The sequence below is a fragment of the Triturus cristatus genome, chromosome 11 (genome assembly GCF_964204655.1).
Source record: "Triturus cristatus chromosome 11, aTriCri1.1, whole genome shotgun sequence".
Classification (NCBI taxonomy): Eukaryota; Metazoa; Chordata; class Amphibia; order Caudata; family Salamandridae; genus Triturus; species Triturus cristatus.
The window spans coordinates 182561958-182587748 of NC_140594.1; the positions used below are offsets into that span (position 1 = coordinate 182561958).

Genomic DNA, 25791 nt, shown 5'->3' on the forward strand with positions numbered 1-25791 from the left:
CCCCTCAGCTCGAGGATTGAGAGCTGTGCGCCGGATACCTCGCAGAGACACTGATTCAAAGACTGTCCCGCTACCCCTTTTCCCCTCTTCACGAGATCGCTGCCGCTTGTGGCATTAATTCTGCACCTGCCTGCCGGATCATAAAGATCCCTGACAACCACCGATAAAAGCATATTATCTTACTACGAATTACTGTGTGGTGTCCCTCTATCCGAAGAAGAGTGTAAGTGCAGCGTGTGCGATCCTAGGTACGAGACCCTTCCAGGAAGGGCCTCCCTGCTCTTGCTCGGCCTATCTCTGGGTAAGGTGGTCGGGAACGCATTCCGCAGCCTCCCCGGGGAACGCCTTCCAACAAGTACCTTCGGTAAGCTTTAGTGCACCATGATGTTGCATAGAGTTTCCCTCTTGTCCCCTGGAATGCTTTTGTCTACTAAGCACTCATCCATGCAGGGCCAGTGGATGTCCATTGTTGCTTTCTCATGACGTGCAGCGGTCAGGTGGAGGCGGGGGGGAACATTGCTCACCATCTACCTAGATGGAACCCAAAGCAAGAAAAGTGTGGACCTCCTGCAGTGCCTACAATGTCAGGCCTCCGCCATCGCCAGCGCACCTCTGTTACATTAATCATTCTGCTGCCTCATCTCACCAGGTTAGATGGATAATCAGGAATATGCTATTTTCATTCATCCCCTTTTATTTGGCCCTGTTTCTTTTTTCCTGTGGGTGAGAGAGGCAAAATGCCATCATTCTTATTGCAGATGCCCAACTCCTCAAGTTATTTCTTCGAGACCTGGTTTCAATGAGATGGGGAAAGAGGTCTGATGCCCAATGCATGTGGGGCATCCTGCACCCTCCAGCAGCACCTTGTCAAGGACTTCTAACTCTTTGCTACCTGTGTCCACTGCTCACCATTCGCCAGCCCACCTACCTCAAAGGTGACCGACCTTCATCTTGTCCAATTGTGTCTCCAGCTCTCCATGCTGAACTCTCCCCAGTTTCCTGCTGCGATTGTGTGCAATTTGCCTCTGGATGCGGACCAGGAGGCCACGTTTCTCTCAATGATTCACCAATCAGGCCGGCTATATGCCATACAGATCTCTTCGTGCCAGACTGTAGCCCCACATCATCAGCTGCGGCTGTCCAACATCTTGATGCTGCATAAGCCAGCCACTTCATGATCTCCCATTGCTGGCTGTGGCACAACCAACCTGCTCCAGATAAGCGGACTGTGATTGGGAGCCCTATCCCTTCACAGGATAAGTAGAAGCCGCCAGAGGTGATCCAGAGCTCTGCGAGCACACTCCTCACTCCATTGCATCCAAGACCACCCCCCAATCTAGAGATGTTTTCATGTGTAGGACAAATATATATATATATTTTTTTTTTTTAAAACAATTTTTATTAACAGTAATTTTGCACCTTTCCATATATAGAGTTCACGTTCACAACAGAGGTTGGATTCTTTTTTGTCAAAAGCAACATAGGTGATATCACTTTGGAACAACCATACATCATCTGTACATATAACACAGAGTACCTCCTGCAAGCCTTCCCCTACGTGGACCCCCGCCCCTCTAATGATGAAGTGTACCTTCTGCATCATGCTCTGAGGTCGGACTCAGAACCCGATGACGGGGGTGTGCATATATGACCCCTGAATGTGTTCCATTTTCCCCATATTATCTGCCATCGTCGGGGACAACCCCTATTAGCACATACCACCTTCTCCGCTACCATGGCGCTATCCAAGTCACGACACCACCATGCGTGTGAGGGGACTGCTTGCGCCCCCCAGTGTTGCGCAATATTTCTCTTGGCCAATGCTAGCCCTATGGTCACCCAGGTTTGTTCAGCGTGGTTTAGGTCTGTATCATCCCATATATTCAGTAAACACATCCGAGGCTCAGGGGGAACCTCACGCCCGGTTACTCGGGAGACCGTTGCCATAACCTCTCTCCAATATCCGGCAATGGCAGGGCAATCCCAAATCGTATGAAAAAAGGTACCCTGGAGGCCGCATCCCCGCAGGCAAAGCGGATCAACCGCTCTCCCCATTTTATGTAGCGTGGATCTAGTGTAGTATATCCTGTGCAGTATTTTAAGCTGCACCAATTTTAGTTTGGACGAAACCGCCACCTCCCGCGGGGACGCAGTCGCCTCCTGCCATTCGTGCTCATCCATGTCCCCAATATCTACCTCCCATTTCCGTTTAAGAAGTTCTGTGGGGTCTTTTTGATGGTTTATTAACTTACGATATGTCAGTGATATTGCTTTCTTGGTCAGATGGTCTGTGAGTAAACGATCCTCGAGTGGGGAGGACTCAGGTGAGGTGGTCCCTCTAGGTATAGCATTCCTCAAGGCATGTTGAATTTGCAGAAATTTGAAACTTTCCGCTCGCTGCAACTGATATTCTATCTGCAGTTGCTCAAACGGGACCATCTCACCCCGCTTCCAGAGGTCACCGACCCTGGAGATGCCTATCTGGTCCCACCCCGCAAATTCTTTACTTAAATGCATCATGCCTATCGCGGGAGAAACCCATAGCGGTGTCTGCCGAGTGATCACCCCCTCCCAACCAAGCCTGCGCTGCGCCGTGTGCCATATGTGTAGGGTGTGTTTCGTGGGGCCCGTCAGTGTATTTTTGGGGGATTTATTGTACAAGGCACGAAGTACTCCTGTCACCCCCATCTTATGCCTATCCATGCGCAGAGCCGGGTCGTCCTGCGGCGCATGCAGCCACTGATTGATTACCGTGAGCTGCGAGGCCCAGTAATATAGGCGTATGTTGGGTAGGGCAATTCCCCCGTCGTACCAACTCCGCATCAGTTTGCAGAGAGCAATGCGGTGGGGTCCGCCCTCCCACAGCAGACTGCCCATCTCCGCCTCAACCAATTTAAAGTAGGAGTCTGGGATTAGCATGGGCGTGTTTTGTAGCACATAGAGGAAACAAGGGAGGGCCATCATCTTGAACAGGGCTGCTCTCCCCAGCAACGTCAGCGGAAGAGAGTGCCAGTGTTTGACATCGCTCGGGAGTCTGCGGAGGGGCGGAAGTAAGTTGCGCTCAAAGAATAGGGCCGGGTCAGGCGTGATGTTAATGCCGAGGTATCGGAAACCATCCACCGCCACCGTTAGTGTTACTCCTCTAGGGAGTTGTGGTATGGGTCCATGCAGGAAGTAGAGTACTGACTTTGCCCAATTGATCAGATAACCGGATAATCTACCGTACGATTCACAGATGTCCAACAGACTACTGATAGACCATTTCGGCCGCGTCAGGTATACCAAAAGATCATCTGCATAGAGGGAGACACGGTCGTCCCAGCTCTCAGTCCACTTCAGTCCCGTGATGACCGGATCCTGCCTGATCCACGCCGCCAAGGGCTCCAGCACTAGAGCGAACAGCAGTGGGGAGACAGGACACCCCTGCCTAGTTCCCCGCCCCAGCGGAAAGTCCTCCGAAAGCCGTCCGTTCACTGCCACCTGTGCCAGAGGCGCACTATATAGCAAACGCACCCAAGCACGAAATTTGGGCCCGAAACCAAAGCGCGCAAGCACTGCAAAGAGGAAGGGCCACTCCACAAGGTCAAACGCCATACTGGCGTCAAGCGACAAGATAACCGCGTCCTCCTTAATGTGGGGTCCTCCGGCTAATATGCCATGCAGTCGTCTAATATTCATCGCTGTGTTGCGTCCCGGCGTAAAGCTGGATTGGTCCGGGTGTATGAGCTTCTGCAAATGAGGCTGCAGACGGGTCGCTAACACCTTCGCTAGAATTTTTACTTCTGCGTTAAGGAGTGAGATAGGTATGTAGGAGGCGCAGTCGTGGGGAGGCTTCCCGGGTTTTAATATCGCCACTAGTGTCGCGACTCTCTGGTCGCGGGGGAGTATGCCCTCCTTTAAGCTGGTTTCATACATTTTCAGCAGGTGGGGGACTACCGTGTCTGTCTCCTTCTTGTATAACTCTATCGGAACCCCATTCGGCCCCAAGGCTTTCCCAGACTGGAGGCCCCGAACGGCCAGGGCTATCTCTTCTGCGGAGAGGTCAGCCTCTAATGCCTCCGCATCCTCCTCAGGCAATCGCGGAAGACGTATGTCCCGCAGAGATGCCAGGTTGTCATCAACAGAGGCCGTTACCACGGGAGTGTACACTTGTTCGTAGTGGGTTGCAAAGGCCCTCACTATGTCGTCAGGATTCGTCACAAACTCACCCGTGGCCAACCGTATCTGCGCTACCCATCTGCTTGCCCTCTCTTTTTTATCTAGCCACGCTAGTAGTTTGCCCGCCTTATCTCCCACCTCATAGATTGTGTGTTGCGTTTTCGTAAGACGCACCCGGGCTGCCTCCCATAAGTGGTCCCTGTATATCTGTTTAGCGAGGTTCAATGCCTGGACTCTCGTGTCAGTGGGCTCTTGTGCGTGCTCCCTTTCTGCCTCGGTCACCGCCTCCTCAATCTCTAATATCTGTTGCGCCGAGGTGCGCCTGTGGGCTGTGATGGACGCAATGGCCTGTCCACGCAGCACTACCTTGTAGGCCTCCCAGAGGATAACGGGTGAGGTAACTGACTGCGTGTTGTCCTTGAAGTAATGTTTCATGGTTTTATGTAGGGTCTTACGTATGTTGGGGATTTTTAAATAGCTGGGGTGTATCGGGAAGATGCGTCTCCGCCCCAACAGGCCCGAGGAGCATGACAGCAACATCGGGGAGTGATCTGATATCCCCCTGGGGAGGTGTTTGACCTCCAGTAGTTTCTCAATGCATGCCGGGGAAGTAAGGAGGTAGTCGATACGTGAAAGACTGTTATGCGCGCTGGAGTGATGCGTGTATTGACGCTCCGTGGGGTGGTGTATGCGCCAGGCGTCTTGCAATCCCATCGCATCTATAAAGTCGCGCAAGGGCAATGTAGCCGTGCTTCGCTCCCTCGGGGGGTGCCTGTCCCACGCATCGTCCACTGTAGTGTTGAAATCGCCCCCTAGTATCAGGTCTTCAGGGGGTAGGCCTAGCAGAAAACTCCCCAGAGCCGGGAAAGCAAGAGAGTGCAATGCCGGAGGAATATATACTGTGACAAAATTGAAGCTGCGCCCCTCCCACTGCCCGGCCATCGCAAAATCTATATTTTTGAATGGTTCAGATTTAAAAAGTTTAACGTCATCCAAGACTGCATGGTATTGGCATTGAGGATGGCGTAAGCTACCATGGAGTTGGAGGGTATGTTGAATATGTTAGGTGTTTGGAACATTAAACTTATAGTGTGTGTTCAGATGAGTATATTTTAAATTACTATGATGTGATGCCAGCGGTGGGTGGTAACATGTTAGGGAGTTAGTACTAGATTGCACATTGTAATGCTTTAAGCATTTTCACAGTACATGTATTATAATTTTGCAGCACAGAGACATATATGTGACCAGAATCATATGGCTACTGATGGAGCAAGGACTTGTATAAAAGAGACTTGCTCAGATGCAATCCTCTCATATAACTCATAACACTGTTTTAATAAAGTATTGTGTAAATTAACATGCACCTCATTACATTTTTAGCACGATGAAGCTTGCATATGTGTTTTACTAACAAGTAACCCGAGTGAGACTTAAAATGGCTGCTAACGCGGGAAACTGTACTGCGCATGCGTCAACTGCATCTACACAGTATGACTGTCTTTCGCTTAGAGGGAATTTCTGCAGCTGCGCGTAAGCATCTAATATGGCCGCTTGGAAGCTCACATGGTAAGCATCTGCCTTGCTGAAACTAAAACATGCTATTTACTAAATGCTCATTCGGGGAGAGCTATTATAAGTAAATGGGATTAGAGCAGAGAAAGGTGGTATACAGTGAAATCATTTTATTCTGAAATTAATACGTTTCTTTTTGACTTTCTATTAGTTCGTATTTGGGCCTCCAAGTGAGACAGATGTCCATGTCACACTTGACCCCTCACGCAAGCGCAGTAACGACAAGCCAGAAGCCATGATGTCATATTTGAATCCCGTCCAAGGTTATTCCCGCAACATGTCCTGGGAACCTGATGGACATCCTGCAAAGTGAACAGACAACCGTTATATGTATACATTGTTGTTGATAAAGATGCGAATACGGGTGGGAAATAAAGTTTAGGAATAAGAATTAAGGGGCGGGAACATTAAACAAACAACCAAAGAAAATTATTAAAACTTAGCATGGTGTGATGATCATCCCCCCTTGCTTGTCCAATCAGAATTAGGCCTTCCATGAAACAGAAACATTAAAGGGTGATACATGCCATTAGAAAGGTATAATTGAAGTAGTTTAGTAAGTTAGTTAAGCTTGTGGTGCCGAGATGCTGCAAGACTGGGATGCTGTCCGAGAGCTGAACAAATACTGAAGAAGAATCGATTTGCAGACTTAGAATTTGAGATAATTAATTAGAAGAACATCACAGAAAAATCGAGGAGGGAAAATAAGGCAAATAATTAGAAGAAGATCGCGGAAGAATCGAGGAGGAAGATAGTGTCAGAGAGGGGGTGCGACGCAGGCGTCGTATCTAGAAGAGGCCATCTATCCTGTCCTGAAACCTGTCCTGAAGTCTTTGGTGCCGATTAGGATCCTGGAAAAAATTTCCCCAACCGAATTGAATCTGGACTTTTTTCCGTACAAATGGTAAAAGCGCCGTACAAACTGCCAATTACGATTCATATGGGAAAAAGTCCATACAAAGAGCATTGGGAAAATTCCCCCACACGTCCTCGGGTCGGGAAAAGTCTCCGACACGTCCCCGGACATTTTTACGTACAAATGGGAAAACTGAAGTCCCAATGCGCAATTACGATCCGTCCCATCCGTCTGATTGTACAACTGTATGGAAAAAAGACCGTCCGGAGCGAACTCCCATAGCAACCATGGAGATGGCCAAACAAGTGCCTGGTACGTGCTGTATCCCCCCCCCCCCCCCGTATGTTCGCGCCGTACCCCCACCCCTGTATGTACGGTGCGGACCCCCAGCGCGTCCGCACCGTACATACGGGGGTGGGGGTACGCTCCGTACATATGGGGGGCTGGGGGTACGGGGGTACGCTCCGTACATATGGGGGGCTGGGGGGTACGGGGGTACGCTCCGTACATACGGGGGGCTGGGGGGTACGCTCCGTACATACGGGGGCTGGGGGGTACGGGGTACGCTCTGTTCATACGGGGGGCTGGGGGGTACGCTCCGTACATACGGGGGCTGGGGGGGGGGTACGGCGCGTACCGGGCTCCCTAATCAGCTCGCATTGCTGCGTACTTAGCTTTTCCGGCACTTTTTAGGTGCCGTAAAAATTTTCCCATCCGGACTGCAGTCGGTGCGAATCGTAATTGCTGGTACGTAAAAACATGCCTAACTCCGTCCGGACGTCACGTCCGCGGTGTCCCGGATCACATTTGTATGTATTTTTCTGTCGGTTGGTCTTTTTTCCGAATCGTACGGGAATGGTGTTTCCGTACGAATCGTAATTGCATGTTTGTAAAGTTTTACAACCCGGTACGAGTCGGACGGAGAAAATGCTCCGACCCACGGTTTGTACCGGGTTTTTCCAGGATCGTAATCGGCCCCTTTGTCGGTAAATATCCTTTACAACGAATACTTTACAACAAATACTTTTATCCCGCATCCCTTTTCAACGCATTGTAATTCATTACGATTACCTTTACTCCGCATACACTTTCACCCCGCAAACCATTACAACGAATATACTATTACAACGAATATTCATTGTAATGGTATGCAGATACCGTGATGGCACTACGGAATGAAAGGGTATGCAGAGGTAGTGCTCAGCGTCACTTAGTCCATCAGTATAGATGAAGGGTTCCAGGCATGCATCCACACCTGACTGGTCTTTATAATAAGAGGCATTAAATATACATCTTGAAGAATAACGAACATTACTTGTTGAATCTTACCTTCGTGGACATGGCTACGGGATCAACTGGCAGACCCTCACCTTCATGGACATGGCTCTGAAACAGGTCGCTAACCCTCACTTTCGTGGACAAGGTGTAGGATGAGCTGCTGTGCGCGGACACCCGCATTGGTGCCATGGTTGGTGAAGATTCCTACTCATCATGAAGCGAGTAAAAAAGGAATGCGGAGGCAGTGCACAGCGAAACTTAGTCCCTTTTTTATATTTATGCCTGAATACGACGAAAGCACTAACACGTATAATATTTAACTTCACAGAGCGAATAGAACGAGAACGGATGCAGGAGAGATCTGGTTAAAGGTATTACTTACCCACCCAAAAGCCCTGTTTTCACTGTTATCCCGTGCCAGTAGGTAAGTGTCTAATTTATTTTAAAAACATTTTTTAGAATTGAAAGTTCGTGGCACTAGCAAGCGTTGTAAAAAAGTACGTGGTAAATGTACTTTTAATTGCTAGAATTCTTTTTTCGTTGTGTTCGCTTCGTAATAAGATCATGCGGAGTCATGGCATTTGCGTTGTGAAAATTTTGTGGTAACGGTATGCGGAGTAATGGGCTGCAGGGTAACGTCGTATATTCGTCAGAGAGGGGTGCGATCTAGAAGAGGTCATCTATCCTGTCCTGAAACCTGTCCTGAAGTCTTTGTCACCTGATTTTTCCCAGGGGACCCTCCCAGCTCCTTGGCCATGGGGTTGGTTTCCACACCATCCTACGTAACTATAATTCTGTGTAGTATGTCATTGTACTGCTCTCCCTATCCTCTCCTTTCTAAAGTACTGTCATTGTGAAATATGAATTTAATATAGGTGACAGAGTAAAGAATTAATTGACTTTTCTTCCCTGGAGAAACGGAGTTTGTACTGTATTCTTGTTTGGCTCACATGAATTAACTAGATAAACATTTAAAACTCCTCCCGAGTCTGTGGTTATTTCAGAATGGTAAGGAATACAAATAACCCTGATGTCATTTCACCATCAACTAGTTCCAACTAATAGGTCCATTGACCAGAGGAAAGAACTTTTTGATCAGTAAAAGATTAGTTAAATTTTGACAGGTAACTCATCTCATAAAATATTATAAAATTGACCCCCAGCAGTATTTACTAGCCTATGTGATTGTGTGTGTGTTTATGGGCCCAGGTGAGTATATGGTGTTGGAGTACCTGAGGTGGGTAACCCGCTGGATCACTACCAGTCAGTGCTAACACTCTGATGATGGAGAATCTAAGATGTTTTCCTAAATGATCGTAATAAATGGGATAGTTTCGATATTGGCTGAGATTTTGCTTTTGGAGTTTGCATCATTAGCACAAGTTAACACCAGTGAAATTTCCTCCACTACACTGCAGAGGTGCAAATGTCTCAATGCAATACATTTTTCATTGTCAGTGTGACAGAGGTGAAATTTCCACCAGCAGTGGAAATTGAATTCTGTTTGTTAATGTATAAATAAAGTTCTAGGTATGAAAGAGCTCTGAGTAAAAACACTGTACATTTTTCTTTTTGTCTCCAAAGAAGAACAGAAGCCATCAGTGCTCCTGAGAATCAATGGGTTGTGCCTCTTCTATGACATCTGTGAAAGTAAACAGACAGCATCCTGATATCCAGATTAATGGTAAGCTCTTGATTTGTTTGGGAACAGAAACCTCCAGTAGTTTATTAATGTGTACCCAGGCTAATCAAACACAGTTTTATAGAGTGGGGTCGTAGCTGTGACAGCACACAAAACACACCTTTATCATAGTGGTCAGATTACCACTTTTTGTTCTCAACTGTAAATTTACTCACAGTTGATAATACCTTCTAAAATACTTTGCACAGTCTAACATAAACTGCAACAGCTACTATACACACACACACACAATGCATCTAAGATCTCTCCTCTATGTCAGATATCTGCAGAAACTCCTCTATCTCTCTCCATCAACATTTACAATAATTCTACGTCCGTGGATCCTCCCATCTCATCACATCTTCATCAATCCACTTCCTAATGTTGGCATTCTCCTTAAATATTTTGTGTCTCCAGGGATCCTGCCCAGTGTTTAGTTCCACTGAATTTACAGAGGACAAAGTGTTGTTCTAGCTAACCTAATATCTTGGCTTTAGGTAGCTCAGCAGTCCACTCAGTTTATAGGCGTTTAAAAAAGAGACCCCATTCCAAGGCATGTAAAAGCCTATATAGGTCTCTGGTAGTGTTAAGAATTACATTTCTACTGGCTTGCAACATTATGCATTATGATTCCTTCATTTTATACCTCCTACTATAGTACATTAAAATGGATAGTAGCTAGCCAACCTGACAGTAGTATCCTGGGCTTCACACCCTTTCGTGACGCCGCTTATTGGCTGGCAACACTGCTCGTGGAAGGTTGGTTTGAAGTCGGGATTCTGTGAAGCAAGGTTTTAAGTGTCACTCAGCCATGTTACTGAGGCTGGTCCTGCTGTCGTGCTTAGTAGCTGCCTTGGGTTGTTTCATGTATGAAATAAACATATCTGCTGTTAACTCTGCTCCAGTGTGTTCGTTACCACCTGACTTGTGGCGACGAGAGTATTTGAAGCCCCGCCCTTCACAGAACCTATGCGAATCTGGTGGTCGTGAAGAGGATATCCCTCAAAGAGTCCATTGTGCAGCCCCAGCACTGTCCCAGGCATGTACCTGGGATGCCAGGTGAAATCTCCACTCTCGACACGTTGTAATCCAACAGGAAATTGTCGACACTGATTACCAGGTAAAATCCTCATAACGGGACCAGGCGAATGCGGACGAGTGGGGCCGGAGACGGGTCCGACGTTGGACATGCCTGGAGGCAGGCTTGAACTGAGCCGTCAGACGTCGTTGGCTCAGCCGGCCTGTGTAGGCCAGTTATCTTTCATTGCAGTTTAGGATTTCAACAGCAGTTGGCCCCTTCACAGAGGTGAATAGCATGCCATAAAGGGCATGTTACCGCATAATTAACTCCGTTTTCTTTGCACATGGTGTTGTGCACACCAATTTTGTAAGCATTGGGCACTGTATCTCATTCTGAACTTATTTTGTTGCCTCCATCCTGACTTTGTTGAGGGCATTGCTGAGCACTTCTAAGTGTGTCCTTTTCTACGTGCAGTGATGTGCACACCATTCACACACGGTGATGTGCACAACTTTGTATAGTGTCATAGTCTAATCGCATTGGCCTAAATACCTCGTGCGCTTTGACATTTTACCTCGCACAATTCGCCTTTTAACCCGAACTAACACTGCGTTAGCACAAGGTGAAGTGCAGACCAATTGCACACTGTGATGTGCTCACCTTTGGATAGTGACATAATCTTATAATGTTTTTTATTGTGCCGAACTACACTAATATATATGTGTGTGTGTGTATATATGTATATATATATATATATATTCAGTGAAAAAAACATAGGTTTCACACATGTTATAGTTAGCTGGACATTTTACTGATAAAAAACCAATGAAATTCCCCCGTTATAGTTAGTGCAGGCAACTATAACTCACGCGACCGCAATCCTCTGCTGATGCTAATACTGTATTTAGACACTTATTTGCCCATGTCTTCTTCCATTAAATTTTAGCTATACATATATTACAAATATTTTTTTTTCATAAAGACACATATGTCATCAGCAGAGGATTGCGGTCGCGTGAGTTATAGTTGCCTGCACTAACTATAACGGGGGAATTTCATTGGTTTTTTATCAGTAAAATGTCCAGCTAACTATAACATGTGTGAAACCTATGGTTTTTTCACTGAATTTGCAAGGTTTTTTAAATGCTAATTCCTAACTATAACGTGTGTGAAACCTATGGTTTTTTCAGTGAATTTGTACGTTTTTTTAAATGCTAAGTTACTTTACGCCATTCGTGGCGTGCGCGCCCACTTAACGCAGTTCGTTCCGTGCGCGTACATCAATGCTAGGTGGTTAGGAACTGAATACACTGCCCCTTTAGATGTTTTTTGCCTTTGTTTTTGCTGCCCCACTCAGAGTGCGAGAGAGAAAATGGCGGCCGCCGCTTCCTGGTTTCGACCGATTCCAATGTTTACTTAGATCTAACAGCCAATCAGAATCGCGCATGGCACCGTACGCGTACGGTAAGCTTACCGTAAGCGCACGGTAAGCGCAACGTAAGCTGGCTCAGATATATATATTGATTTAAATACTATTTGCTCAGGATCTACTGAACAGATTTACACCAAACCTACAAAAGGCACTTCCTTGACCTGAGGACTACCTCTCTGCCAAATTTCAAGTAACTCTGTTCAGCCGTTCGGGCTGTAGCTGTGTCTAAAGGTCCTATGGAAAAATGCATGGGAAAAACGCGTTTTGGGACCCCCCTTTTTTCTCAGCCCCCGCTTGACGAATCCCCCCGAGACTTTCAGGGTATGAGCGGAGCGTAGCGCCCCACCTATTTTGAAAATTTCGCGAGGATTCGTCGACCGGCGCCAAAGTTATTCCAAATAGAATGTTGCGGATTTCCTATGGAAACAGGGTCCTAATTATAACTATCTACTGGCGACCGCCAGTAGATTATATATATATATATATATATATATATATATATATATAATATCTTAATTATATAACGTATTTCAGTTTTAGTGAATTAAGTGCTGACATGCAATCTGTTTCACCACAACCTCCATTCTTAGACACTCCCGGGGATCATCTATTCCATGGAGGAATTAGTTTTGATGGCTTTGAAATGTATCTAGGAGCAATTGGTGTTATGAGATTCAGACCTGAGAGAAAGAAAGGTTTATTGCTTCATTTTTTAGGTTTTGTAGATAGATCTACGATTAAACATCTACCAGAAGTTCCGTCCAGAAAGATGAAGAACTGGATGATTTCCAAGAGCCTTTAGAAAACTTAATAAGTAGATTTGATGTTCCTCCGAGGTTGGTGGTTTCCAAACATAAGTTTTTCAAGAGGTCACAAAAAGCTACTGAGGATGTGGACACATATCTCGGCTTTATGGAAACTAGTGGCTGAATGTGAGTTTGAAAATTTCTGAAATCAGCTTACTAGGAATCAGTTTATTTGTCAATGCACTGATAAAACTATATGCCAGAAGCTGCTGTCCTTAAGTAACCATCACTTATTGAATGTATTGGGACAACCAAAAGTATACAGACCTCTTTTAAGTCAATGAAGGAACTTGAAGATAAAAGTGTTGAACAAGGCATTCCCAATCAGTGTAATGAAGTTAAGGTTGCTTCAGAGAAGATGCCACAGTTGTATGGTGCAAGTCAAGCCAATTTGTTCTTTAATCAGTCTAATACATGTTTCGTGTGTGGTAATCCAAGTCACAAGAAAGGTGGGGGGGAATTTGCACTTACCTGTGGGGAACCCAGTTTGTGCTTCAGACTGATTACAAGCTTTCGGTGTACATTCTTGGTGAAGATAATGTTAAAAAGCAACACACCTAGAATTGCAAGATTTTCAGCCTGATTCTTGAGTTCGAATTTGACGTCGAGCATATACCAGGAGGGAAAATGGGAGAGCTGATTATCTGTCTCGTTGTCCTATCCAAACTAACACAGCAGATACTGAACTCTCTGACCTTGAGGATGAAAGTTGCTTGGTAGCCTCAGTTGAACCGAGTAAAGTGGGACCATTATCTGAGTTAGAGTGGAAGTCAAGCACGCATGATGATGTGGTGTTGGGTGGAGTCTCTAAGTAGATGTTGGAAGGTTGGCCAAAGGACAAAATGCATGTGCCAAGTATCCATCCTTTCAGTAAAGTAACTGAGGAATTGTCCCTGGAAGATGGGTTGGTTATGAAACTATTAATCACAAAAAGGAGCACCGGGGGTAAGTAGTCAGGCCGCCCCCCCCACTCAACAACATATAACCACAAAGAGACCTGACATACTCCGAATAGTGAAGTTCAATTCTAGGACCGAGGGAGTCTTTTCATCATACAACTACCCTCACAGGTCAATGTAACCACTACTGGTGTGTAGGTCCCACTGTTCAAAATTCAATCTAAAAGACCTTCATGTACCACAATTCAAACAAGCCTCTAAGAGGAAAAATTCCACCACAGAAAAATATATCCTTGTGTGGAAAAATGTGTGGAAAAGTCAGAAATTACCTCACTTTAGTATCTCCAAGGGGGGCTGCTGGTATCTGTTCACCAGTATGCCCACACAATCATCATTGGTAACTTTCTTGACAATGAAAAATGTGAAAGTAAATTCCTCAGAGGTGAGAAATGAAAGAAAAAGAATCATTGAGAAGTGTGTGCAAAAGCACTAGCAGTGCGAATATCTATTAGTGCCCAACTGGTCCCAGAAAAGAAAGGAGATGCAATCCTTAAAGTTAAAATGGGGTACCCATCACTTGCAAAAGAGAACATTTTTAATATGTGCAGTGAGCGTCCTCAAATGAAAACGGCATCTATTTGGCTTGTGACGCCGCTTTCAGGCTCGCGACGCTGCCTGTGGAACCTCGGTGTGGAGTCAGGATGGTGTGAGGCGCGGCTTTGGGAGGGAGGGGTGGATGGGGGAAGCAGGCCACTGACAAAAAATGTGTGTGTAAAAGGCTGCTTTATTGGAACAGGTGCACATTACAATTTTAAAACCTTGGCCAACCACCTTCCAAAACTAAACCTCACTAAATAAAACATACCTAACCCCGCACCCCACCCCCTCCCCCTCCCCTAAATTCCTTCGAACCCGCCCGTACATTACAACATTACAACAATATCAAACATTACATTCCTGTATAACCCCACCAACAATCTCTAAATACAAACCTTCCGTTAACCAAACTCCCCTGCCTGCCCCTTTACAGCTATCGACCACCCAAACTGTGGAACCGAACTAAACTTACCAACCTATCCTTTCCCTGTCGATAACCCAACTCAACAAATAACTCAACCAACCTCCGTCCAAAATTCATATAACCCCCGCACAGCACCTGCTCCAAGCGACAATATACATAGCGTAGAAACCCCCTGCGCACCTGTCCCAAGAAAAACCACCAGAAAAACTCCAAAAAAGGGGGGGGAAAGGAAAATAGTAAAAAACTACAAAAAAGAAAGAAAGAGAGGGGAGGCCCAATGCAAAAAAGTGTTTTTTGTGGGAGGGAAAAAGGGGGGGGGGGGACAAAAACACCACTAGCCTAGCTCCCAGCCACCAGGTCACCAAACCTAAAATGGTGGCCGGGAGCAGGCGCCCAAAGCCTTTATACTTGGGCTACATTTGGGCTACAAAAAAGGAGCCCAATTTCAAAAATGGCCGGCGTGAGGCCAGCCACGCCACCCCACACACCCCCTCCCAAACCGCTCGGGGGGGGGGGACTCCCTGTGGTCGAATGCCCCCCCCCCCAGCCCCCCTTGGGAGGGAGGGGTGGGGGGGGGGGAAGCAGGCCACTGACAAAAAATTTGTGTGTAAAAGGCCGCTTTATTGGAACAGGTGCACATTACAATTTTAAAACCTTGGCCAACCGCCTTCCAAAACGAAACCTCACTAAATAAAACATACCTAACCCCGCACCCCGCCCCCTCCCCTAAATTCCTTCGAACCCGCCCCCTCCCGTACATTACAACATTACAACAATATCAAACATTATATTCCTGTATAACCCCACGAACAATCTCTAAATACAAACCTTCCGTTAACAAAAATCCCCTGCCTGCCCCTTTACAGCTATCGACCACCCAAACTGTGGAACCGAACTCAACTTACCAACCTTTCCCTGTCGATAACCCAACTCAACAAATAACTCAACCAACCTCCGGTAAAACTGTCCAAAATTCACATAACCCCCGCCACCCAGAAAGAAAGGGGTGGTGTAACCACTACCCACCCCTCTTTCTGCCCCCCAACAAAAGAAAAACCTTTATACCCCTTGATCATGATTCTGCACGTTCACACATCGGGACAAAACTTCCCTAATTTCGAGCAAATACAGATCCATACCCATCCATGACAAATGCACACCATCACCCCTGAAAAACTCAACCGCCTCAAAGCGAATTTCTTTGTGAGTCACTCTCCCGAAACCCAAACTGCGAATAAATCTAGAAATCTCTGCATTCACCTTCCTCCTTGCCCTGTCAACCGCCCTAGGGTTCAAAGCCCCTCTCCATATCCTCTGCGGGACCAATTCCGTCCAAAGCACATGGCAACCCGACCAACGCTCCTTCAACAAGGCCAGGTCCTTCTTCATTGCCCGCAATAGAACCACCCCTTTGACACTACAAAGATCATTCTCGCCCAAATGTATTAGCAGAATATCAGGGCATTGTCCCTGTACCATGGCAGAATTCAAACACGGAATAAGTTCCCTCCATAGCATTCCCCCTTTTCCTTTCCAGATAATCCGAAAAAGACGTTCATTGAACCCCAACATTCCCCCAAAATAACTTTTGCACGCTTGTACATGTGCCCACTTGATGAAAGAATGCCCTACAATCCACACCGTCAATTCCTTCGCATGGGGCCCCGCCACAGAACCTGAAAAAAGAAAAAAGAATGAGACTCACAAACAATTGGTTGACGCATGCGCCTCTTCTGCCTTAACTTTTCACATATTTATGAAAACAGTCCGAAGACCAGCGCCCTAACCGCATGATGTCACCCTGAAACCAACCCCGGTTATGCACTTCAGTTGCTGCCCCGATTCTAAAAGAATGAGTCCCAAACTGAGACCCATCCAAACCAATCCGCTGCAACCCTTTGCGCAACACCATGCGTAGCTGATAATCTGTGACACGGGAGCCATTCAAATGTTTAAAAACCAAATCGCTCCCCTCCCCCCCGACAAGATTTTCCATTGCTTTGCCAAACGCAGCGGACAAGTACAACTGGGGGTACCTGCCTCAAGCCATACTCCTTTACCGACACCCCTCTGATCCGTTTTTGAACTGGACAGCCAAATGTTCACACCCGTGTCCGTAAAGAACACCTCCTGCCAACAAATGCCCCGCTTTACTTTGGTCCCAAGGAGCTCAGAAACCCGAAAAGCCTCAAAAAACATGAAAACCATAAGGGTAGCAAACAAAGATGTCTCTAAATCGTCCCTACAAACTACAGGCAAAACTTCCAACAAGCGTGCTAAAGTCTGCCAAGAAATAGGTGAGCGAGACATAAGGGCCCCTCCCCGCTCCCTAGCCCAGCCCTCAAGCATCCTCCTTCCTATTTCCCCAGCAGAAGGGGAATAACCCCTAAAAAGCTTACCCATGAACGAAATACCTGCCAACTTCCCATCAATAGTAACTCGAGACAAACCTTTATCAATGAGGTCCAAAATAAACTGCACAACATCCTCTGAACTGCGCCAAGGCTCATCCCTTCTACCAGCTCCCGATGCCAAAAATTCCCTCCATGCCAAAGCATAAGCCGCACGCATGGAAACGGACAGAGAACCTACCATCAGTTGAAATACCCTACGTTGCCGACATACCAGAGGTGCTCCGGCATCGGAGTCGGTGTCTCGTCTGCCTCCTTGGCCAGCCCACGGAATCTCCCCCACTGCGAACGAGACAAAGCATCCGCAATGTCATTGTCCACACCAAGAACGTGCAAAGCCCTGAATGAGATGTCATAACGCAAACAGCCCAGCACAAACACTCTCAACAATTTCAAAATTTGCTCATCCCTTGCTGACTGCCTGTTGACTATCTGCACCACTGCCATGTTGTCTACACGGAAAAGCACCTTCTTATGCTCCAATTCCTTGCCCTAAATGGTCAAAGCCACCAGGAGGGGGAAAAGCTCCAAGAAAGTAATACTCCTCCCTCCATTCCTCCAATTCTGCGGCCACTTCTCTGCACACCACCGTCCTTGCCAGTAAATACCAAAGCCATCACTGCCTGCCGCATCCGAAAACATCTGCACATCCCACTGAACATCATCATCCCTAGCCAGTGGTACTCCATTGAATGAGTGCAAGAAAACTGACCACATATGCAGGTCCTCCTTCACCCCCGCTGACAAGCGCACGTGATGATGTGGCAAATGGTGACCTGCCAAAGCCCTGCCCAAGCGTCTGCAGAAAGTCCGACCTGCCCTGACGACCCTGCACGCAAAATTCAGATGACCTAACAACACTTGAATGTCTTTCACTGTCACTTTCTGTTTAGACAGCATCGTGTCCAGCAAAGCCAACATTTTGAGTTTTTTATCCTCAGGCAGACGGGCCTGCATTGCCACTGAGTCAAGCTCAATACCCAAAAAGGATATCACAGTATCAGGCCCCATTGTCTTTTCCGGTGCCAGGGGCACCCCCAGCTCCTCCATAAGCTTGTGGAATGTCCAGAGCATGCTGGCACTCCGAGGAACCCGGGGCACCAACAAAAAAGAAATCATCCAAGTAGTGCGTTACCAGATTGTGACCTGTGCGTTGTGTGAAACACCACTGTAAAAAAGTGCTGAAAAACTCGAACAAAGCACATGACACAGAGCAGCCCATTGGTAAAGCCTTGTCCACATACCATTTGCCTTCAAATTGTATCCCCAGCAAAGGCAAATCATCCGGATGAACCGGGAGCAGCCTAAAAGCCGACTTGATATCACACTTTGCCATGCCTGCAGCTGCGCCCCCGGTCACAACAAGTGACATGGCGACGTCAACTGAGGAATATGACACCGATGCGGCGTCTTCATTGATAAAATCATTGACTGATGACCCTTCTGGCCATGACAAATGTTGAATCAGCCGAAACTGCCCTTCCTCTTTTTTGGGCACCACACCAATAGGGGAAATGATCAAATTGTGAACTGGCCACTCATCAAACGGGCCTGCCATCCTCCCCTCACGCACTTCTTTGTTCAATTTCTCGCGCACCACCAATTTATGCTCTGATGCGGATTTTAGATTATCCGCCCACCTCCTGAGCCGAGGCCCGTGGTACCCCAAATGAAAACCCCCCCGAAAACCATCCAAAAGTGTCTGTCTTGCCTCCACATCCACATAGCCCTCCAATGCTAGTTCAAGCTGCGCCAATTTAATTGGCGTAGGAGCCCTTGGGCCCAGAACCCTGTGCCCACCGTCCGCCCGTCCAACCTGAGATTGCTGCGCATTGCCAGACATCCCTGCACCTGCCTGCTGCCCTTGCTGCCCGCCGGCCGGTCTGATGCCCCAACAGTTGAATCACTGACAAAATATCAAAGGTCAAAAAATCGACCTACAAAAATATCGGAGCAAAAATATCGATGACAAGAATATCGAGATCCTATCTACAACATGGTAAGTGCAAAAATATCGAAAATAAAATATAGAATGTCAAAAATATCGTTATTAAAAATATAGAGTATTTTTTAGTTTAAAAAAATATGTAAAATAAACCAAATAATACTTATAAATAAAATAAACATAATTAAATATATTTTATAATGTTTAAAATTAATAATTAATATATATAATTTAATAAAAAATTAATTAAACATATACATATAATATATATACTTACTTAATACATTTTAATTGTTTTAATAACTTATAAGTTGTTAAAAATAATTATAAATTACAAATACATCATACACATAAAACAATAAGATGAATAAAAATTAAATAATTATATATAACACATTTAAAAAATTACATTTAATTTGAATATTGTTAAAATTAATTATATATTACATTAGCTAAAATAATACAAAAAATATTAAATAGCACCGACAATAAAACTACTACTCCAGCTCCAAAAAAAAACAGTAAGGAAAATGTTGGAGTGTAACAATAGGGAAAGTGTTGGATAACGTACAGGTATAAATTACTATACCTACTGCAGGGAGTGCAACAGTAAGGAAAGTGTTGGATAGCGTAGGGGTAAAAATTATTATTCCAACTCCAAAGAGTGCAACAGTAGGGAAAGTGTTGGATAGCGTAGGGGTAAAAATTACTATTCCCACTCCAGAGAGTGCAACAGTAGGGAAAGTGTTGAATAGCGTAGGGGTAAGAATTACTATTCCCACTCCAGAGAGTGCAACAGTAGGGAAAGTGTTGGATAGCTTAGGGGTAAAAATTTCTATTCCAACTCCACAGAGTGCAACAGTAGGGAAAGTGTTGGATAGCGTAGGGGTAAAAATTACTATTCCCACTCCAGAGAGTGCAACAGTAGAGAAAGTGTTAGATAGTGTAGGGGTAAAAATTACTATTCCAACTCCAGAGAGTGCAACAGTAGGGAAAATGTTGGATAGCGAAGGGGAAAAAATTACTATTCCCACTCCAGAGAGTGCAACAGTAGGGAAAGTGTTGGATAGCGTAGGGGTACAAATTACTATTCCAACTCCAGAGAGTGCAACAGTAGGGAAAGTGTTGGATAGCGTAAGGGTCAAAATTACTATTCCAACTCCAGAGAGTGCAACAGTAGGGAAAGTGTTGGATAGCGTAGGGGTAAAAATTACTCTTCCAACTCCAGAGAGTGCAACAGTAGGGAAAGTGTTGGATAGCGTAGGGGTAAAAATTACTATTCCAACTCCAGAGAGTGCAACAGTAGGGAAAGTGTTGGATAGCGTAGGGGTAAAAATTACTATTCCCACTCCAGAGAGTGCAATAGTAGGGAAAGTGTTGGATAGTGTAGGGGTAAAAATTACTATTCCAACTCCACAGAGTGCAACAGTAGGGAAAGTGTTGGATAGCGAAGGGGTAAAAATTACTATTCCAACTCCAGAGAGTGCAACAGAAGGGAAAGTGTTGGATAGCGTAGGGGTAAAAATTACTATTCCCACTCCAGAGAGTGCAACAGTAGGGAAAGTGTTGGATAGTGTAGGGGTAAAAATTACTATTCCAACCCCAGAGAGTGCAACAGTATGGAAAGTGTTGGATAGTGTAGGGATAAAATGTACTATTCCAACTGCAGAGGGTGCAACAGTAGGGAAAGTGTTGGATAGCGTAGAAGTTAAAAATAACATAGTTATAAATAAAATAATTATTTAAAATAATTAGTGATTTAATTATTAAATAACTCAAAATTATTTACAAATACCAATAAATAATTATTACATATATAACTACCAAAGAATAATTAATTAACAATACATTAATATTAAATGCCAATAAATAATAATTAATAAATATTAATTACCAAATAATAAATATTCAACGATAAAATATTTTTCATAACCAAAAACATATGAATTATGAAAAAGTAAATACCAATTAAAATATATTTAACAATTTTAAAAAATATATACCGCAAAATATTAATTATGAAACATTAATTACCAATTAAAAAATATTGAACTATTAAATATTTTTCTTACGCCAAAATAATAAATATTACACATTAATTACCAATTAATAATTACTTATTAATATATTAATTAGAAATATCAATGCATAATATTTAATTATATTTAATTCACAATTAATGATTAATCAACAATTAATTATTTTTCATAACCAAAATATTATAATTTAAATATTTACCAATTAATAATTATTGTCCAATTAATTAATTATCAATACCCAACAAATGTAATAATTACTTAATTAGATTTCAATTACTTCCAACACTATTTCCCTATAAACGCACGACACACTCCACTAATAAAATAATACACTTAACATAATTATCAATTAATCAACTAATTAAAACTAATTGCCAATTAATAAAAAATAATTACCAATTAATACTTAATTAACAATAATATAATTATCAATACCAATAAATGAAAATAAATTATTAATTAATTACAATTAAATTACTTCCCACCCTATTCCCCTATAAACCCTCAACCCGCTACAGAACTTAAACGCTAAAATTTATTAAAATGAATTTATAATTCCTAAAAATGTATGGTTAATTCCATATAATTAAATTACTTCCCACCCTATTCCCCTATAAACCCACAACCCACTACAGAACTTAAACGCAAAAATTAATTAAAATTAATTTATAATTCCTAAAAATGTATAATTAATTCCATATAATTAAATTACTTCCCACCCTATTCCCCTATAAACCCACAACCCGCTACGGTACTAAAACACAAAATTGACTTAAAAAACCATTGTTAACATATAAAAATTGTATACATATATTTTAAAACCAGTAGAACACTTAACAAAAAACATATAACACATACATATTAAATACATAATAAAATACATAACAATAATATAAATATCGATATTAGTAACATCAATATTAGTAAAATCGATATATTTGATGTCGATATTACTAACTTCGATATTACTAACATCGATATTAAAATACTTACCTTAGGATCGATATTCTGTCCATAGATATTATTGACATGGATATTCTGTCCCTTCGATATTTAAAACTCGATATTAGTGTAGGTAGATATTTTAGTTTCGATATTTTGGCTGCTCACCCCAACAGTTAATGAGAGGATGTCTTTTCGCGCACTTAGAGCACTCGTGTCTATATTTGCAAAACTCCTGTGTGCATAAACCCTTGTTGAAATCCCAACATGCCCCTACTCCAGTTTGTGACGCGGCAGAGCCTCCCACCCCACCCCGGGTGGGCTTTCCCTGAAAGGCCCGATAAACTAAAGGCAAACCGCTAGCTGTGAAGATGGTCTTACCCCCTGGAGCCGCCCCCATTGTATGTTGCCACAAATCATTATCCAGCTCACCCCATTTTGCCTCTGCGTCCCAAGCCATTCGAGCCCTAAACTCTTCGTCATACTGTGCCCATGCAAAATCACTACCTGTAATTTGTGCCTTCCGTATGACATCCATATACTTAAATATAGCCACGCATCGCTCGGGGAACTTCTCGCAGTACACACTGGCGTAAATTAAAAATGCCGCTGTCCAATTCTCAATTGTCAACGGTACCCCCCAGCCGGCTCCAAATCCCCCAAAGCCAAAACCTCATCCCCACTACCACCCCCACCTACCCCTGCCATCCTCTGACCCTCCTCCACCCCTATGTCCAACACCTCGCCGCGCCCCTGAAGTTGCGACAAGCCCGAAGCAACCTCCCCCTCCAATACCCCGAACACCTTCAGACCAAGAAGGAAATATATCCAACCCTTCCCAATCCCGGTCCCCCCCAGCCGGCTCCAAATCCCCCAAAGCCAAAACCTCATCCCCACTACCACCCCCACCTACCCCTGCCATCCTCTGACCCTCCTCCAAAACCAAAGAACGCAACCCCCCCCCACCCATAGACACTGAAGCCCTAAACTCCTCATGCCCTCTGAAAGTAAGTAAATCCTGCTGAGAACCCCACTCCCCCACCTGAGCCCATTCCCCTTCCGCCCAAAGAGCTCGCTCCCACAGACCCCCTCCCTCCCCTTACAGATAAAGGGGAAGAAAACAATAAAGGGCTCTCACAGCCCCCTACCCCCTGCTCACCAACTGTGTCCGACCTGCCTAACACCCCAAAACCCGACTCCCCTCCCAATTGCTCTGAAAAACGCCCCTTCAGCGATCCATCGCCAAAAACCTGGCCTCTCAAATCCCCCACACTGCCTGTACTACCACCTGCCTGACTGAATGCCAACGCGCGAGGAGAAACTCCCCCACGCTCCATAAAATTGCCTTCCTGGAACGCCCCACAAACACCCTGCACAGAGACGCCTCCCGCCTCCTTCTTAGCGCACAAGGGAGCCTCCAGCAGCGAAGAACGCCTCTTCGACACGAGCCCTCCCCCGCGCTTGCCTCTCGCCACGGGAGAGGAATATGAGCGCACCGCTGCCCTCGTCTCACTCCCCACCAAGCCCCCATCGCGCCATACCTCCCGGCCCTCCCTGCTCACTCCCCCCGCCTCACTCGCCGGTAACTGAATTACATTACAAACGCCGGGGCCGCCTTTTTACCACGCTGGTGGCCCCGCTCACTCACCGCCACAGATTTCAAACGCTTCGGCGAGGTACAGGCAGCCACCGCTGTGGCCACGCAAGCTGAGGCCTGTCGCATCGGACGCGACGGCCCCGCGACCTGTCCAATTACGAGGTCCATCCGGCCCGCTTCACTTAGAAGCCGGAGAGCCTCCAGGACGCCATAATCTCCTTCCGCCATCGCTGTAAATGCTAATAAATGCCCTGACAAAAAACACCACTAGCCTAGCTCCCAGCCACCAGGTCACCAAACCTAAAATGGTGGCCGGGAGCAGGCGCCCAAAGCCTTTATACTTGGGCTACATTTGGACTACAAAAAAGGAGCCCAATTTCAAAAATGGCCGGCGCGAGGCCAGCCACGCCCCCCCACACGCCCCCTCCCAAACCGCCCTGGGGGGGGGGACTCCCTGCGGTCGCCTGCCCCCCCCCAATCCCCCCTTATTTGTCGCTCTGCCCGTGTTCCCGAGGCTGGCGTTGCATTCGTGCCTAGCTGCCTGGGGTGGTTTTGTGTATGAAATAAACTTATCTGCCAGTAACTTTGCTCCATTGTGTCTGTTACCACCCCGACCTTTCGCCTATATAAACTGTATTGTATTGTTGCTGCATTTGTACAATACTTTAAAACTCTGATCGGGCGGCTGAGCCGATGTTTGAGCATGCTACTCCTGATGAGTGCATGAATCAAAGAGCTCAGTCAAGTTGGGATGTATGACGTTACAACGCACACTTTTACAACGCATGCACTTACAACGCATGTTTTACAACGCATAATCCATTACAACGCAAGACATTACAACGCATGACACTACAACGCATTTTTAAAAACTACCTTTACAACGCATTTCCATTACAACGCATACTACCTTTACAACGCATACCATTACAACGCATAATATTAAATTGCATTTAAGGTAAGTATTAGATAGTATAGGGGTAAAAGTTACTTTTCTAACTCCAGGGGGTGCAACAGTAGGGTAAGTGTTGGATAGTATAGGGGTAAAAATTACTATTCTAACTCCAGGGGGTGCATCAGTAGGGTAAGTGTTGGATAGTATAGGGGTAAAAATTACTATTCTAACTCCAGGGGGTGCAACAGTAGGGTAAGTGTTGGATAGTATAGGGGTAAAAATTACTATTCTAACTCCAGGGGGTGCAACAGTAGGGTAAGTGTTGGATAGAATAGGGGTAAAAATTACTATTCTAACTCCAGGGGGTGCAACAGTAGGGTAAGTGTTGGATAGTATAGGGGTAAAAATTACTATTCTAACTCCAGGGGGTGCAACAGTAGGGTAAGTGTTGGATAGTGTAGTGTAATATTATGCGTTGTAATGGTATGCGTTGTAATGGTAGTATGCGTTGTAATGGAATGCGTTGTAAAGGTAGTTTTTAAAAATGCGTTGTAGTGTCATGCGTTGTAATGTCATGCGTTGTAATGGATTATGCGTTGTAAAAAATGCGTTGTAAAGGTAGTGCGTTGTAAAAGTTGCGTTGTAAAGGTTGTTCCCCGTCAAGTTGCCCTCGTAGGCAGTGTTTTGATGTCATTCATGAAGTTCAGAGTTGTGCTCTTTCCTTATTTTTTGAGCAGCACCTTCACTTGTGGTGAAGCAAAATAAAAGAGAGAGAGAGAGAGACCGAGACCGTGTGCTTTAGTAAATGGATACTAGTGCATGTAAGAGAGTCTTCGGAAATGAAGCAGGGCCTTTTTGGCGCGCTGTGTTGGACTGTAATTTCGAACCGATTGAAGGGGCATGTATGTGGAGTGGGTTTTTTTGTTGGTCCTGTCACTGTTCACTGGATCGAAAAAACAACTTACCCACTGGTCCTCTCAAGCTGGCACATCTGCCAGACTGCCAGACAATCTAGACCAGCACTGGAAACATGTTTTGGTTTTGTGCATGTGTGGTTGAGGCAATTGAGCTGGTGTTGCTAGAGATGTGAAGCTGTGTTTATTCATGGAGTGTTGTTTCAGGTCTACATCGGTGTTATCATTCTTTTGCTGCATCTATCCATATTCCAGACCCGATCCACACATGAGTGAAGATAAAGGTTTGGTACTAACTTGCTCTTGAGACCTGCCTTTGCC

At 45.2% G+C, this 25791-nt stretch overlaps 1 long non-coding RNA gene across 1 annotated transcript in view; it reads left to right on the plus strand.

Annotated features, from left to right (window-relative positions):
• The window catches only part of LOC146783874 (uncharacterized), a 124250-nt gene that overhangs the window by 26922 nt on the left and 71537 nt on the right, over positions 1–25791 (plus strand). The window contains exon 2 of the long non-coding RNA XR_014970957.1: positions 9452–9551. This is a non-coding gene — a long non-coding RNA (uncharacterized LOC146783874). The remainder of the gene's footprint in view (positions 1–9451; positions 9552–25791) is intronic.